Source organism: Hyaena hyaena, unplaced genomic scaffold, assembly GCF_003009895.1.
Source record: "Hyaena hyaena isolate Hyena2069 unplaced genomic scaffold, ASM300989v1 scaffold_65, whole genome shotgun sequence".
In the NCBI taxonomy this organism is placed as follows: domain Eukaryota; kingdom Metazoa; phylum Chordata; class Mammalia; order Carnivora; family Hyaenidae; genus Hyaena; species Hyaena hyaena.
Genome location: NW_024080697.1, coordinates 41,296 through 59,455, shown reverse-complemented (window position 1 = coordinate 59,455; position 18,160 = coordinate 41,296). Strand labels below are relative to the sequence as shown.

At 37.0% G+C, this 18,160-nt stretch overlaps 1 long non-coding RNA gene across 1 annotated transcript in view; it reads left to right on the top strand.

The window, feature by feature from the left end:
- The window catches only part of LOC120231990, an 89,593-nt gene extending 71,701 nt beyond the window's left edge, over positions 1-17,892 (top strand). Inside the window, exon 3 of the long non-coding RNA XR_005528471.1 lies at positions 17,805-17,892. This is a non-coding gene — a long non-coding RNA (uncharacterized LOC120231990). The remainder of the gene's footprint in view (positions 1-17,804) is intronic.
- The last annotated feature ends 268 nt before the right edge of the window (positions 17,893-18,160 follow it).

Below are 18,160 nucleotides of genomic sequence, written 5' to 3'. Positions count from 1 at the left end.
GAGGACTGAACAGTGGAATAAGCAGCTAAATAATGCAACAACTGAATGCAGGCAACACACTCCAAAAATACTTCCTGAAGTGCCAGGCTCTGGTGTATGATCCCTTTTTACTGTAGTAGTACTCACAGGTGCAGGAAACATTACAAGCTATTAAAACATGTAAAAGACAGAAACGTAGCCAAATGATGAAACAGAAGAATTCTCCTCAAAAGAAAATCCAGGAAGAAATGATAGCCAGAGAAATGCTCAGAACAGATATAAACAATATATCTAACCAAGAATTTAGAATAACAGTCATAAGCTAATAGCTGGGCTTGTAAAAAGCATAGAAGACAGTAGAGAATCTTGCTGCTGAGATCAAAGGCCTAAGAAATAGTCACGATGAATTAAGAAATACTGTAAATGACATGCAAAATAAACTAGATACAGTGACAGCAAGGAAGGAGGATGCAGAAGAGAGAATAGGTGAAATAGAAGATAAAATTATAGAAAATGATGAAGCTGAAAAAAGGAGGGAAAGGAAAATTACTAGATCATGAGGGGAGAATTAGAGAGGTGTTGATTCCATGAAACAAAAATAGTATCCATATCATAGGAGTTCCATAAGAAGAAGAGAGAAAGAGGCAGAAGGTTTATTTGAACAAATTATAGCTGAGAACTTCTCTAATCTGGGGAAGGAAAGAGACATGCAAGTCTAAGAGGCACAGATAACTTCCTTCAAAATCAACAAACAAGTAAACACCATGACATAGTGAAACTGGCAAAATAGAAAAAGAGAGAATTCTGAAAGCAGGTAGTGACAAACGGGCCTTAACCTACAAGGGTAGTCACATAAGGGTAGTAGCAGACTGTCCACTGAAACTTGGCAGGCCAGAAGGGAATGGAAGGAAATATGCAGCCAAGAATCCTTTATCCAGCAAGGCTGTCATTCAGAATAGAAGGAGAGATAAAGGCTTTCCCAGACAAAAACTAAAGGAGTTCTTGACCACTAAACCAGCCCTGCAGGGATCCTGAAGGGGACTCTGATAGTGGAGAGCAACAATGACTACAAAGGACCAGAGATGTCACCACAAACATGAAACCTACAGATAACACAATGGCACTAAATCCATATCTTTCAGTAATCACTCTGTATGTAAATGGACTAAATGCCCCAATCAAAAGACATAGGGTATCAAAATGGATAAAAAAACCAAGATCCATCTGTATGCTGTCTACAAGAGACTCATTTTAGACCTAAGGACACCTGCAGATTGAAAAGGGGATGGAGAACCATTTATCATGCTACTAGATGGCCAAAGAAAGCTGGAGTAGTCATACTTATATCAGACAAACTAGGTTTTATTTTATTTTATTTTATTTTTATTTCTGAGAGAGAGAGAGAGAGACAGCGTGAGCAGGGGAGGGTCAGAGAGAGAGGGAGATAGAGAATCTGAAACAGGCTCCAGGCTCTGAGCTAGCTGTCAGCACAGAGCCTGCCACGGTGCTCGAACCCACCCACGTGAGATCATGACCTGAGCCAAAGTCGGATGCTTAATCAACTGAGCCACCCAGGTGCCCCAGACAAACTAGATTTTAAAACAAAGACTATAACAAGTGATGAAGAAGGGGATTATATCATAATTAAGGGGTCTATCCAACAAGAAGAGCTAACCATTCTAAATATTTATGTTCCCAATGTGGAACACCCAAATATATAAATCAGTTAATCACAAACATAAACATATGTATAGATAATAATACTGTAATTATAGGGATCTTTAATACTCCACTTATAGCAATGGACAGATCATCTAGACAGAAAACAAGGAAACAACAGCTCTAAATGATACATTGGACAAGATGAACTTAACAGATATTTTCAGAACTTTTCATCTTAAAGCAGTAGAATACATATTCTTCTCGAGTACACATAGAACATTCTCCAAAATAGATCACATACTGGTCACAAAACCACCCTTAACAAGTGTAATAAGATTGAGATCATACCATGCATATTTTCAGATTACAACGCTATGAAACTTGAAATCAATCACAAGAAAAACTCTGGAAAGTCCCCAAATGCATGGAGGTTAAGGAACATCCTCCTAAAGAATGAAAGGGTAAACCAGGAAATTAAAGAAGAATTAAAAAAATATATATGGAAACAAATGAAATGCAAATAAGATGGTCCAAATCCTTTGGGATGCAGCAAATTAAGATGAAAATAGATTGCAGGTCAGGCATATCTCAAGAAGTGAGAAAGGTTCCAAATGCAAAACCTAACCTATACCTAAAGAAGGTAGAAAAGCAGCAGAAGAAAAAGCCTAAAGCCAGCCGAAGAGGAGAAATAATAAAGATTAGAACAGACATAAACAATAGAGAATCCAAAAAAAAAGTTAAAGAGAGCAATGAATCTAAGAGCTTGTTTTTTGAAAGAATAAACAAAATTGATTAACTCCTAGCCATATGTCTCAAAAAGAAAAGAGAGAGGACCCAAATAGGACCCAAAAAAATCATGAATGAAAGAGAAAAGATCACAACCAATACCACAGAAAAACAAATTATTAGAGAGTACTATGAAAAATTATATGCCAACAAACTGGACAATATAGAAGAAATGGACCAATTCCTAAATGCACCCTACCAAAACTCGAACAGGCGGAAAAGAACAAACCCATAACCAGTGAAGAAAGTGAATCAGTTATCAAAAATCTTCTAACAAATAATAGTCCTGGACCAGATGGCTTCCCAAGGGAATTCTACCAGACATTTAAAGCAGAGCAGAGTTAATATCTATTCTTAAACTGTTCCAAAAAACAAATGACAGAAAAGCTTGAAGCCAGCATTACCTTGATTCCTGAAGTAGACAAAGACTCTCCTAAAAAGGAGAATTAGAGGCCAGTATCTCTGATGAACCTGGATGCAGAAATTCTCAACAAGGTACTAGCAAATCGAACTCAACGGCATATAAAAAGGATTATTCACCATGATGAAGTGGGATTCATTCCTGGGCTGCAGGGCTGCTTCAATATTCGCAAATCAATGTGATACATCACATTAATAGAAGAAAGGATAAGAACCATACGGTCCTGTCAATAGATGCAGAAAAAACATTTGACAAAATACAGCATCCTTCCTTAATAAAAACTCTCAAGAAAGTTGGGATAGAAGGAACATACCTAAACATCATAGAAGCCATATATGAAAAGCCCACAGCATATATCATCCTCTTTGGGGGAAAACTGAGAGCTTTCCTCCTGAGACCATGAACACAACAGGGATTGTCCACTCTCACCACTGTTGTTTAACATAGTGTTGTAAGTCCTAGCCTCAGCAGTCAGACAACAAAATGAAATAAAAGGCATCTAGATTGGCAAAAAAGAAGTCAAACTTTCACTTTTTGCAGATGACACGATACTCTACATGGAAAATCCAAAGACTCCACCAAAAAACTGCTAGAGCTGATACCAGAAGTCAGCAAAGTCTCAGGATATAAAATCAATGTACAAAACTTGTTTGCATTTCTATACACCAATAATGAAGGAACAGAAAGAGATATCAAGGAATCGATCCCATTTACAATTGTATCAAAAACTATAAAATACCTAGGAATAAACCTAACCCAAGATGTAAAAGATCTGTACTCTGAAAAGTACAGAAAGCTTATGAAAGAAACTGAAGAACATTCCATGCTCATGGATTGGAAGAACAAATATTGTTAAAATATCAGTACTACCCAAAGCAGTCCTCATATTCCATTTGATCTCAATTAAAATAGCAACAGGATTCTTCACAGAGCTAGAACAAAGAGTCCTAAAATTTGTATGGAACCACCAAAGACCCTGAATAACCAAAGTAATGTTGAAAAAGAAAACCAAAGCTGGAGGCATCACAATCCTGGACATTAGCCTGTATTAGAAAGTTGTAATCATTAAGACAGTATGGTACTGGCACAGAAACAGATATATAGATCAATGGAATAGATCAGTGGAACCCAGAAATGGACCTGCAAGTGTATGGCCAACTAATCTTCAACAAAGCAAGAAAGAGTATCCACTGGAGAAAAGACACTCTCTTTAGCAAATGGTGCTGGAAGAACTGGTCAGCAACATGTAGAAGAGTGAAACTGGATCACTATCTTACGCCATACACAAAAATGAATTCAAAATGAATGAAAGACCTAAATTTGAGACAGGAAACCATCAAACTCCTATATGAAAAAATAGGCAGCAACCTCTTTGATCTTAGCCACAGCAACTTCTTACTTGACATGTCTCTAAAGGCAATGAAAATAAAAGCAAAAATGAGCTTTTGGGACCTCATCAAGATAAAAACCTTTTGCAGATTAAAGGAAACAACCAACAAAACTAAAAGGCAGCCTACAGAATGGGAGAAGATATTTGCAAATGACATACCAGATAAAAGTTAGTATCAAAAATCTATAATTAATTTACCAAACTCCGTACTCAAAAGATAAATAATCCAGTGAAGAAATGGGCAGAAGATACGAATAGACACTTTTCCTTTTTAAAATTTTTTATTTTTTTAAATGCTTATTTTTTAAATATTTTTTAACATGTATTCATTATTGAGAGTCAGAGACAGAGTATGTGCAAGGGAGGGGCAAAGAAGGGAGACACAAAATCTGAAGCAGGCTCCAAGCTCTGAGCTGTCAGCACAGAGCCCAATGTAGGGCTCACAAACTACGAGATCTTGACCTGAGCTGAAGTCCGACGCTTAACCAGCTGAGCCAACCAGGCGCCCCTTATTCTTTGTCTTTTGAGAGAGACAGAGCACAAGTGGGGGAGGGGCAGAGAGAGAGGGAGACCCAGAATCTGAATCATGCCAGTCAGAGTGGCTAAGATTAACAACTCAGGAAACAACAGATGTTGGTGAGGAAGTAGAGAAAGGGGAACCCTCTTGCACTGTTAGTGGGAATGCAGACTGATATAGCCACTCTGGAAAACAGTATGAAGGTTCCTCAAAAAATTAAAAATAGAATTACCCTACAACCTAGCTATTGCACTAGTAGGAATTTATACAAAGGATAGAGGAGTGCTGATTTGAAGGGGCACATGCACCCCAATGTTTATAGCAGTGCTATCAACAATAGCCAAATTATGGAAAAAGCCCATATGTCCATCAAGTGATGAATGGATCAAGATGTGGTATATATACAAAATGGAATACTACTTGGTGATGAAAAAGAATGATATCTTGCCATTCACAACAACGTGGATGTAACTAGAGTCTATTATGCCAAGCAAATAAGTCAGTCAGAGAAAGATACCACATAATTTCAACTCACATGGTGGAATTTGAGAAATTTAACAGATGATCATAGGGGAAGGATAGAAAAAATAAGATAAAAGCAGAGAGGGAGACAAACCATAAGAGACTCTTAAATACAGAGAACAAACTGAGAGTTGATGGGGGTGTGGAAAATGAGTGATGGGCATAAAGGAGGGCACCTTTTGGGATGAGCATTCGATGTTATATGTAAGTGATGAATCACTGGATTCCATCACGTCTGAAGCCGACTACACTGTATGTTAACTAACATGAAGATAAATTAAATAAATAAAATTTAATCTAAAAAAAAAATACCCTAATGAGCAAAGAGGAAATTACCTCTTTATTTAAAAGAATATCCTCTTTTACATCTACCTTCTAACCTGAGCAATTTCTTTTCTCTCACTCTGCTTGATTTTTCTTCATAAACAACATATTATGTATTTATTTCTTTATTATCTTTACAGCCTCCCCAAGTACAATATACCATCAGAAGGGTAGAGATTTTGATTCATTCTGTATGTTATCTCCATAGTCTAGGAAAGTACCTGGCCTCTAAGTGCTTCCCAATATGTAACTTGTTGAATGAATGAATGTATGTTTTCTGGTTCAAATCAGAATTCTTTTTTTTTTTTTTTTTTTTTTACAAACTACATTCAAAATATCATTCTATAACTAAATAAAGAAGCAGCACTTAAATGTTTCTGTCTGATATAGGAAGAGGAAGTAGGATTTTGAGACCTATTTTTGTTGAAGATTTAGAAATGTGAGTTGCTTGATAGTTCAGATAGGTGAGTTAATAACTGGGTAATATGCTGTATACAAAGAAGAAACATATATGATTTCACTGCCTGCTTGATCTTGGAATGAAGTCCTTTGTTGTTGTTGTTTTTAAGTTTTATTTATTTATTTTGAAAGGGAGAGAGAGCACACATAGGAGAGGGGCAGATAGGGGATGAGAGAGAGAATCCCAAGCAGGCTCTGAGCTGTCAGCAAAGATCCCAACATGGTGCTCAAACTCATGAACCATGAGATCTTGGCCTGAGCTGAAATCAAGAATCGGACACTTAACCAACTGAGCCAACCAGGAGCCCCATAAAAACAGACTTTACTTTTAAGAGCATTTCTGTGTTCACAGCAAAATTGAGCAGAAAGCACAGAGTTCACATAAGCCTTTTACCTCCACATGTGTACAACTTCCCTGTTTACATTGGGCACTGGAGTGGTACATATGGTGACATACCATTATCACCCAAACTCCATAGTTTCATTAGGGTTTACTCTTTGTGTTACATATCATATGAGTTTTTGACAAATACATCATGACATGTAGTTAACATTGCAGTAGTATAAGAATAGTTTCAACATCGTAAAATCTTTTTTTAAACTGTTTTTTAATGTTTTATTTATTTCTGAGAGAGAGAGAGACAGCATGAACAGGGGAGGGTCAGAGAGAAAGGGAGACACAGTTCTGCTTATTTATCTCTCAAACCCTGCTAGCTCTTGGTAACCACTAGCAATCTTTTTACTGCCTCCAAAGTTGTGCCTTTTTCAGAATGCCACAGAGTGGGAATCATATAATATGCAGCCTTTTCACTTAGTAATATTCATTTAAGTTTTCCCCATGTCTTTTCTTCGTTTGGTAGCTCATTGCTTTTCAGTGCTGAGTATTACTCTATTCTCTGGATGTATCACAGTTTATTCACTTACCTACCGAAGGACATCTTGTTTGCTTCTAAGTTTTGGCAATTATGAATTAAACTGTTATAACAACTATTTGCATGTTTTGTGTAGTTGTAAATATTCAGCTACTTTGGACAAATACCAAGGAAGAGGATTGCTAGATTATATGGTAAGAGTATGTTTAGTTTTTAAGAAACTACTATACTGTCTTCCAAAGTGGCGGTACCATATTGCATTCTCACTAACAATGAATGAAAGCTACTGTTGCTCCATGTCCTTGTCAGAATTTGGTGGTGTCAGTGTTCTGGATTTGGGGCATTCTAATGATAGGTGTGTAGTGGTATCTCGTTATAATTTGTACTTCCCTAATGACATATCATGTTGAACATCTTTTTACAGGTTTATTTGCCACCTGTATATCTTTGTTGAGATAATCTGTCAAGTCTTTTGCCTATTTTTAAATTGAGTTGTTTTCTTACTGTTAAGGTCTGAAATTTCTTTATGTATTTAGGATAATATCTTATGGTGAGCAGAAGTTCTTAATTTTAAGGAAGTCCAGCTCCTCAATTATTTTTTTCACAGCTCATGCCTTTGGTCTTGTATTTAAAAAGTCATTATTATACCCAAGATCTAGATTTTTTTTCCTATGTTATCTTCTAGTAGTTTCATAGTTTTACATTTTACATTTAGGTCTATGATTCATTTTTAGTTAATTTTTGTGAATGATGTAAAGTTTATGCCTAAATTCTTTTTTCTCCTTTTTACTAGTTCTAATGCCTTTTGTTAAAAAAACCTGTTTTCTCCATTGTATTGCCTTTGCTGAAAGACTGGTAATTGTATTTATGTGGGTCTATTTCTGGTCTTTAAACTTTATTTTTATTGTTTTTAAGTATTTTATTTGAATATAGTTGACATGGGCTTTAAATTTTAGAATGAGTTTGTCATGTTTACAAAATAATTTGCTGAGGTTTTGACTGGAATTGTATTGAATCTACAGCTCAAGTAAGGAGGAATTGACATCTTGGTAGTCTTTTGACCATGAATATGGAATATTTCTATATTAATTTGGTTTTTTTTTTAAAGTTTATTTATTTTGAGAGAGAGAGACACACACACACACAGACAGAGAGAATGAGTGGGGGAAAGACCGAGAGAGAGAGAGAAAGAGAGAGAGAATGAGAATGAATGAATACCAAGCAGGCTCCACACTGTCAGCACAGACCCTGATGTGGGGCTAAATCTCACATCTATTAGATCAAGACCTGAGCCAAGATCAAGACTCAGACACTTAACTGACTGAGCCACCCGGGTGCCCCTACATTAATTTAGTTTATGTATAATTTTGTTCATCAGAGTTTTGTAATTTTCTTACAGAGATCTTACACATATTTTATTAAATTGCCTTAAATTATACCTAAGTGTCTGATTTTTTTAAAGTGTTTATTTTTGAGAGAGAGAGCAGGGGAGGGGAAGAGAGAGAGGGAGACACAGAATCTGAAGCAGGCTTCAGGCTCTGAGCTGTCAGCACAGAGCCTGACAAGGGGCTTGAACCCACAAACCACAAGATCATGATCTGAGCCATAGTTGGTCTCTTAACCAACCGAACTACCCAAGTGACCCCAAGTGTCTAATTTTTTAAGGTGTTCATATAAATGTATTATTTTAAATTTCAAATTACACTTGTTCATTGCTGGTATATAGGAAATTGATTGACTTTTGTATATTAACCTTGTGTCCTGCAACCTTGCTGTATGTAATTACTTATTAGTTCCATTGGTTCTTTATTCTTCTTTTTCTTCTTCTCATCCTCCTCTTCCTCCTCCTCCTTCTTGATTTTCTGCTTATGTAATCATAACATCCGTGAGCAAAGATAATTTCATTTCTTCCTTCCCAGTATGTATACCTTTTATTTCCTTTTATTATCTTATTTCATAAGCCTGGACTTCTAATATTATGTTGAAAAGGAGTGGTGAGAGGAGACATCTTTGCCATATTCTTGATCTTATCAGGAAGTCTCCTAGGTTCTCATCATTAAGTGTGATGTTGCTGTAGGTTTTTGTAGATTGAGGAAATTGCCCTCTATTCCTAGTTCACTGAAGAGTTTTTATCATGAGTGAGTGTTGGATTTTCTCAAATCCTTTTTCTCTATCTATTGATATGATCCTGCGATTTTTCTTTTTTAACTTGTTAATGTGATGAATTAACATTAAATGATTTTTGAGTGTTGAATCGGCCTTGCATACCTGAGATAAATCCTACTTGGTTGTGGTGTGCAATTTTTAAAAATATATTGTTGGGTTTAATTTGCTAATATTCTTCATCACATTTCTATTAATGTTTGACTTCTTTGTGGCATGCTGATCAAATATTCAGTTAAAGCTTTGAAGAATAGTGTATATGTTGGATGACAGAATTGAAGACCATTTTTTCCCTTTATAGGCTGAATTGTCTAAATCAAAGAAGATAGAATTTAAAGCACATTATCAAGATTTTTTGAGAATTTAATATGCACAGTTAATGGCAAAACTATCTGAGTTATAATCTAAGCTTTCCCATGTATATACAATGTGAAACCTTGAGCAAGTGATTTAACCTCTCCATGCCTCATACTTTTCACATAGAGTTGTTATGAAGTATAAAAGAAGTGATATATGTTAAGTCTTATAAAACAATAGCTGGCACATAGTAAGACCTGATTAAATGATACCTGTGATTATTATGCAGTTTTGCACTTAGATTGAGACTGAGTTTAAGATGTGAGTGATAGGGGGCGCCTGGGTGGCCTAGTCGGTTAAGCGTCCGACTTCAACTCAGGTCATGATCTCACGGTTGGTGGGTTCGAGCCCTGTGTCGAGCTCTGTGCTGACAGCTCAGAGCCTGGAGGCTGTTTCAGATTCTGTGTCTCCCTCTCTCTCTGACCCTCCTCTGCTCGCGCTGTCTCTCTCTCTCTCTCTCTCTCTCTCTCTCTCTCCCCCCTCCCTCACACTCAGAAATAAAAACATTAAAAAGATTTTTTAAAAAATTATATATGAAAACTATAGAAAACTTATGAAGGAAACTGAAGAAGACACAAAGAAATGGAAAAACATTCCATGCTCATGGATAGGAAGAATAAATATAGTTAAGATGTCATTACTACCTAAAGCACTCTACACATTTAATGCAATTCCAATCAAAATTGCACCAGCATACTTCTCAAAACTAGAACAAACTATCCAAAAATTTGTATGGAACCACAAAAGACCCCGAATAGCCAAAGTAATACTGAAAAATAAAACCAAAACGGGAGGTATCACCATCCCAGACTTTAGCCTCTACTACAAAGCTGTCATCATCAAGACAGTATGGTATTGGCACAAAAACAGACACATAGACCAATGGAACAGAATTGAGAACTCAGAAGTGGACCCAAAAGTATACAGCCAACTGATCTTTGACAAAGCAGGAAAGAATATCCAATGGAAAAAAGACAGCCTTTTTAACAGATGGTGTTGGGAGAACTGGACAGCAACATGCAGAAGAATGAAACTAGATCATTTTCTCACACCATGCACAAAAATAAACTCAAAATGGATAAAGGACCTGAACGTGAGACAGGAAACTATCAACACCCTAGAGGAGAAAGCAGGAAACAACCTCCTTGACCTCCACCGCAGCAACTTCTTACTTGACACATCCCCAAAAGCAAGGGAATCAAGAGCAAAAATAAACGATTGGGACCTCATCAAGATTAAAAGCTTCTGCACAGCCAAGGAAACAACCCAGAAAACTAATAGGCAACCAACGGAATGGGAAAAGATAGTTGCAAATGACATATCAGATAAAGGGTTAATATCCAGAATCTATAAGGAACTCACCAAACTTCACACCCGAAAAACAAACAACCCAGTGAAGAAATGGACAGAAGATATGAACAGACACTTCTCCAAAGAGGACATCCAGATGGCCAACAGACACATGAAACGATGCTCAGCATCCCTCCTCATCAAGGAAATACAAATCCAAACCACACTGAGATACCACCTCACACCAGTCAGAGTGGCTAAAATGAGCAAATCAGAGAACTCTAGATGCTGGCAAGGATGTGGGGAAACGGGCACCCTCCTACACTGTTGGTGGGAATGTAAACTGGTACAGCCCCTCTGGAAAACAGTGTGGAGGTTCCTCAGGAAACTAACCATAGAACTCCCCTATGACCCAGCAATAGCACTGCTAGGAATTTACCCAAGGGATACAGGAGTGCTGATGCATTGGCGCACATGTCCCCCAATGTTCATAGCAGCCCTCTTAACAGTAGCCAAAACATGGAAAGAGCCTAAGTGTCCATCAATGGACGAATGGATCAAGAAGATGTGGTTTATCTATATGATGGAATACTACATGCCAATGAGAAAGAATGAAAGCTGGCCACGTGTAGCCACATGGATGGACCTTGAGGGTGTTACGCTGAGCGAAATAGGTCAGGCAGAGAAGGACATATATCATATGTTTGCACGTATAGGAGGATTAGGAGGAACTTGACGGAGGAACAAGGGGGAGAAGAAGGGGGGAAATGGTGGGGGAAAGGGAGAGAGGCAAACCATGAGAGACTCTTGAATGCTGACCAAAACTGAGGACTGATGGATGTGGGGGGGAGGAGGGATGGGCATGGAGGAGGGCACTTGTGGGGATGAGCACTGAGTGTTATGTGGAAACTAATTTGACAATAAACTATTTGTAAAAAAAAATAAAGCATTTAATAGAAAAAAAATAAAAGAAAAAAAAACGATGTAAGGGGGTTTAAGTGCTTGGCATGGTGATGTGGGAAACCAAGGCAAATGAAAAATTAAATTCCCTTACTGCCTACAGCCCATTGACAATTCCTTGAAATAGGCAGTGACCTTCCTCTAGAAGTTCAGCTGTCTTGATGATGACACTTTGCTAGGGGCGATAGGGAATCTGGCTTAACATTATCCTTCTTTTTTCAGACCTAATCCAAATAACCTAATGGTTCAAACTATGTTCCTTCTCTCCTACCCTGCTATTTCTAAACCCCTTTATTTTATTGAAAACTTTTCTATAACTTTTACCTTTTAACTAATAATATAATTTATTTATGTTTATAGTTTGTCTTTCCCACAACTAGAATTAAAGTCTCACAAAAACTTTTTTTTCACTGAAGCATCTAGAACATTGCCTGGAGCAGCATAGATACTCAGTAGATATTTGCTGAGTAAGCTGAGTGAACAAAATCTCAGGTTGAAGCCCAGTATATTATATCAGTATTAGCTCATAGTAGCTTTAACTGAAGCCAGGGCAGGGAATTGGAGTTGTATCTACTGGTTCCTATCCTCTTCTACCCTGTGGAATCTCTGTAAGTAGCACAATTTGAAAACTGTTTTACAGGTAATGATCTATGTGAGGTTGCTGGAGTAGGGTTCACCCATTTTATTTTATCCTTCTTTCTATATCTAGAAACAATAATTCCCAGAAAACAGCTGGCCCTGACTGAAGGTAATGATGGATACATGTAGTTAGCTACAGAAAGGCTCACTCTAATGGAAATACACTTCCTAAAATGTCAAGCTCTATTAGAAGCTCTGGTTGACAAAGAATGGCTGGTAGCAGTGCATATGCCATCAATTCAGAATATCAGAGGACATTATCATGTTAATCTTTTAGATATTTAAAAAAATCAGAAAATGAAATAAAGATGACAGTAAGACCTAAAATATAAACAGAAAACAAATGAATCTGTGTTTCAAATGAGTAAAATAACCATATTGAAGATAACCCAAGTAACTTTTGGGCGCAGTATATTTTCAAATTTAAGATCAAAAAAAGTACTGTGGGGCATCTGGGTGGCTCAGTTGGTCAAGCATCTGACTCTTGATTCCAGCTCAGGTCATGATCAGCCTGGTGTTGGGCTCCAACCTGAGCATATCCTGCTTGGGATTCTCTCTCTCTCTCTCTCTCTCTCTCTCTCCCTCTCTCTCTCTTGGGATTCTCTCTCTCTCTCTCTCTCCTGTGCTCTTGGTTGTGTGTTCTCTCTCTTTCTATCTCTCTCTCTTTCAAAAATAAATAGGGGTGCCTGGGTGGCTTAGTTAGTTGAGCCTTGACCTCTAATTTCAGCTGGGGTCACGATCTCCCAGTTAGTGAGTTTGAGCTCCACATTGGGGTCTGCTCTGATAGTGTGGAGCCTACTTGAGACACTCTGTCTCCTTCTCTCTGCCCCCTCCTCAAAAATAAAAAACATTAAAAAAAATAAATAACAATAAAAGAACTATAAACAAATAATGAACCCTAGTTTGTAGGCTGGGTTTTTTTTGATGGTATGAGTTGGCAATTGTAAAGCTATTTTCTATCTATTCTAGAATTAAATAAATAAATTTGTGGGGGGTGGTGGGGAGAAGGGAAAATTCTTCCTTAAAATTACAGTAAATGTAGAACTGTTGGAATTAGAAAATGACCATTTCAGGGGCTCCTGGGTGGCTCAGTCAATTAAGTGTCCAACTTTGGCTCAGGTCATGATCTCATGGTTTGTGTTCAAGCCCCGTGTCAGACTCTGTGCTTACATCTCAGAGCCTGGATGGAGCCTGCTTAGGATTCTGTGTCTGTCTGTCTCTACCTTTCCCCTGCTCGTGCTGTGTTTCTTTCTCTCTCTCTCAAAAATAAACATTTAAAAATTTTTAATAAAAGGAAGTGACTATTTCAGAACAACTTAAATAGTACTTTCACATGAATAATTTGCAGGTACTAAAACTATTGAGTGAAATTTTGATGAGAAATGGGATATTTACATAGCCTCAAGATATTTCCTTACAAAATATTAACTTATTACAAAGAGAAAAATAGTAACTTTACAGTAGAGAAATTTGGCAGGATATTCCTTAACCAAATGATCAAAGTTAACATGACTGATAATAGAACCCACTAGCCTCTTGCAGCTTTTGATATGTGTGTGAAGGACCCAATATTACTTTGTGACATTCCTGCAAAAAATGCATAGCCTGAATTTAAACACGAGAGACCGTCAGGTAAACATAATTGAGAGACATTCTGCAAAATAACTGGTCTATATTCTTTTAAAATATTAGTCTTAAAAGACACAGACTAAGGAACTGTTCCAGATGGTAAATTTCTATAGAGACATTACCATAAAATGCAGTGCAAGATCCTGAATTGGATTCTGGATTGGGAAAATCAGTAACTTTAAAGGATATTTTTAAGGCATTTAGAAACATTTGAATTTGGACTGTAATTAAACAGAAATTTTAACATTGATACAATACTGCTTTGATTTGCTATATATACTCTGGTTATGTAAGTATATATCTGTCTTTGTAGGAAAATACATGGAAACATTGAGTGCTAAAATGGTACAATGCGACTCACTCACATGGTTCAGGGGGGAAAAAGTGTGAAAGAATGACAAAGCAAATGAGGTAAATGTAAATTATCAGTGGTATTTGCAAACTATAAAGATAAAAAGCTACCTAAAAATTCCTAGGTCACAGTCATTTTTTCATATTTGTGAGTTGTGATTGAACAACTTGAATTACTAGTTATTAATAGAATCATAAAAGAGGACAAAAATTATTCTCATCTCTTAGAGAAAGTAAAGTAGTTAAGGAGATGCTAATGAAGTTGAAATATTCCAAATTGTTAAGATACAGAGCAGAAGGGCCTGAATTTTTGTTTGGAGTTCTGTCATGACCAAGTTACCTCAAACACCACATTTTCCTATACTCATTTCCTGTGACATGTTTACAATAGGTTTTTAAAGGATTTCCCGAGCATTTCCTATTTAACTAATACGTTTCTTTAAAAAGGGTGCTTTGTGAAAACAGATTGCCATATTCCAGACAAAAACTTTTATAAATTTATTAAGAAAATGTGAAGGCTGTTTTTGCAATTATTTTTTAGTTTTTTAAAGTTTTAATTTGAATTCCAATTGGCTAACATACAGTTTAATATTACTTTCAGACGTACAATTTAGTGATACAATTCCATACAAAACGCACTGTTCATCACAAGTGGACTCCTCCTCAATTCCCATTACCTATTTCACCTATCCTCCCCATGCCCCCACCTCCCTTCTGTTAACCATCAGTTTGTTCTCTGTAGTTAAGAGTCTGTTTCTTGGATGCTGGCGAGGATGTGGAGAAACGGGCACCCTCCTACACTGTTGGTGGGAATGTAAACTGGTACAGCCCCTCTGGAAAACAGTGTGGAGGTTCCTCAGGAAACTAACCATAGAACTCCCCTATGACCCAGCAATAGCACTGCTAGGAATTTACCCAAGGGATACAGAAATGCTGATGCATAGGGGCACAGCTACCCCAATGTTCATAGCAGCACTCTCCACAATAGCTAAAACATGGAAAGAGCCTAAGTGTCCATCAATGGACGAATGGATCAAGAAGATGTGGTTTATCTATACCATGGAATACTCCATGGCAAGGAGAAACAATGAAATCTGGCCACGTGTAGCCACATGGATGGACCTTGAGGGTGTTATGCTGAGCGAAATAAGTCAGGCAGAGAAGGACAAATATCATATGTTTGCACGTATAGGAGGATTAGGAGGAACTTGATGGAGGAACAAGGGGGAGAAGAAGGGGGGAAATGGTGGGGGAAAGGGAGAGAGGCAAACCATGAGAGACACTTGAATGCTGACAAAAACTGAGGACTGATGGATGTGGGGGGGAGGAGGGATGGGCATGGAGGAGGGCACTTGTGGGGATGAGCACTGAGTGTTATGTGGAAACTAATTTGACAATAAACTATTTGTAAAAAAAAAAAAAAAAAAAAAGTCTGTTTCTTGGTTTATCTTTCTCTGTCTCTCTTCCCCTTTGCTGATTTGTTTTGATTCTTAAATTCCACACATGAGTGAAATCATGTGGTGATTATCTTTGTCTAACTGATTTCACTTAGCATAATACTCTCTAACTCCATCCGTGTTGTTGCAAATGGCAAGATTTTATTTTTTATGGCTAATGTTCCACTGTATATATTTACCACACCTTCTTTGTTCATCAGTTGATGAACACTTGGGCTGCTTCCATATCTTGACTATTATAAATAATGCTGCTATAAACTTGGGGGCATATGTATCCCTTTAAATTAGTGTTCTTGTATTCTTTGGGTAAGTACCCAGTACTGTAATTGCTGGATCATAGAGTTCTTATACTTTAAAAATTTTGAGGAACCTGCCTACTGTTTTCCACAGTGGCTGCAGCAGTTTGCATTGCCACCAGCAGTACATGAGTGTTCCTTTCTTTTTTATATCCTTGCCAACACCTGTTCTTGTGTTGTTTTCAGTCATTGACAGAGATGAGGTGATTTCTCATCGTAGTTTTGACTTGCATTTCTCTGATGATTATTGATGATGAGCTTGTTCTGTTGATGTTTTTGCAACTACTTGGTAAAAGGGTCTGTATTAAGGAGTAGACACTTTTTATTAAATCTTTGAGCTAGGGGTGCCTGGGTGGCTCAGTCATTTAAGTGTCCAAGTTCAGCTCAGGTCATTCCTCACAGTTTGTGAGTTTGAGCCCCATCCACATCAGGCTCTCTGCTGTCAACACAGAGCTTGCTTCAGATCCTCTGTCCTGGTCTCTTTCTGCCTCTCCTCCACTCGTTCTCTCATTCTCTCATTCTCTCTCAAAGACATAAACATTTAAGAAAATAAATCTTTGAGCTACAGTGAACAATCATTTTAAAAATTATTTTTATGCAATAAGTTATTTTAATACTTAGTATAATTCTTGCTATTAGATTGGTGACATTCATAAAAACTCACCTTGATAATATTATTGATGAGCTTTTTTGCAAAATTATCCTATAGGGCTTTTGTAAAATATTATTCCTATCATTCCTTTAAAAACAGGTTTTTATATTGTACTTCTAAAACTTCCCCCTTCAAATAAACAACTAACCTTATCACAAATAGATAATGTTATAATTTATTAGTAAATACAGATATTAATAGCAATGTGTTTGTTTACTGTAAAACAATTTGATTGAGATTGTAAAGGCAACATTAGTGACAGTTAAACTCGTTTGACCAGTAAAATGCTAGTTATAAATGAAATAATCATTCCTTGGTAGTAATGATACTTCTACCCTGCTTTGATGACATGTCTTTTTCTTTGTCTTTTTCTTATAAAAATTTATTCCTACCATTGCTAGGAATCACTCCTTGTTGACACAGCTGTTCATATTTTGGGCTCCTTGAATACTACCAGTCTTTTATTTTTTATTATGTTTATTTATATTTGAGAGAGAGCATGAGCAGGAGAGGGACAGAGACTAATGGAGACAGAATCTGAAGCAGGCTCAGGCTCTGAGCTGTCTGCACAGAGCCCGATGCAGGGCTTGAACTCACAAGCTGTGAGATCATGACCTGAGCTGAAGTCAGATGCCCAACCGACTGAGCCACTCAGGTGCCCCTGAATACTATCAGTCTTAGAAAGGATATATGTGGAATGGAATTTGTGGGAGTTGTCAGTAAACAACAGTGTCTGTTCTGTTTCTCTCTTTCTTTGTGTGTATATAGTATTTTATATTTCACAAATTCATTTGTTTAACTCTAAAGCATTTGACTTGTAATTAGGGGAATTATTTGTTATGAATTAGAGGAGATTATGCTTCTACATTAGTGTGTGGATTTTATAGTTTCTGTGGTAACTTGAAGTGGTCACCTTATATCATTAGAATAAAGTCCTGTTCTCTGGAGTAAATTGAGAACCTCCCCTTTGTTTTCTGTGTACCTGTATTTTGTTTGGAGTTACCCTATCAGTGGAATGTAGCAGTAGTTATGTTACTAACAACAATTTTGTGAGATGTTTATTATTCTCATTTTACAGATGAGGAAACTGAGGCTTGGTGAAGTTACGAAACTTGTCCAAAGTCACACAGCTTACTGTAAAGGGCACAGCCAAGATTCAGAGCCAGGTCTGTCCAACTTCAAAACTCTTAATTATAGCCATGAAACTTTGAAATAGCTGTTAAGTATCAACCTATAATTAGTTGTATTGCTATTAATGTTGCTTAATAAGTTGTTTAACTGTTACTAATAATTTTTTTAATGGTGAGTTTTTTTGTCCATGGTTATTTTATGTATCTTTTAAATATTGTGAAAAGAAGTGTAACGTAGTGATTAAGGGTCTGGGCTCTGGAGACAGATTCCTGGGTATGAACCCTTAAGCTTCTCTATTTACTT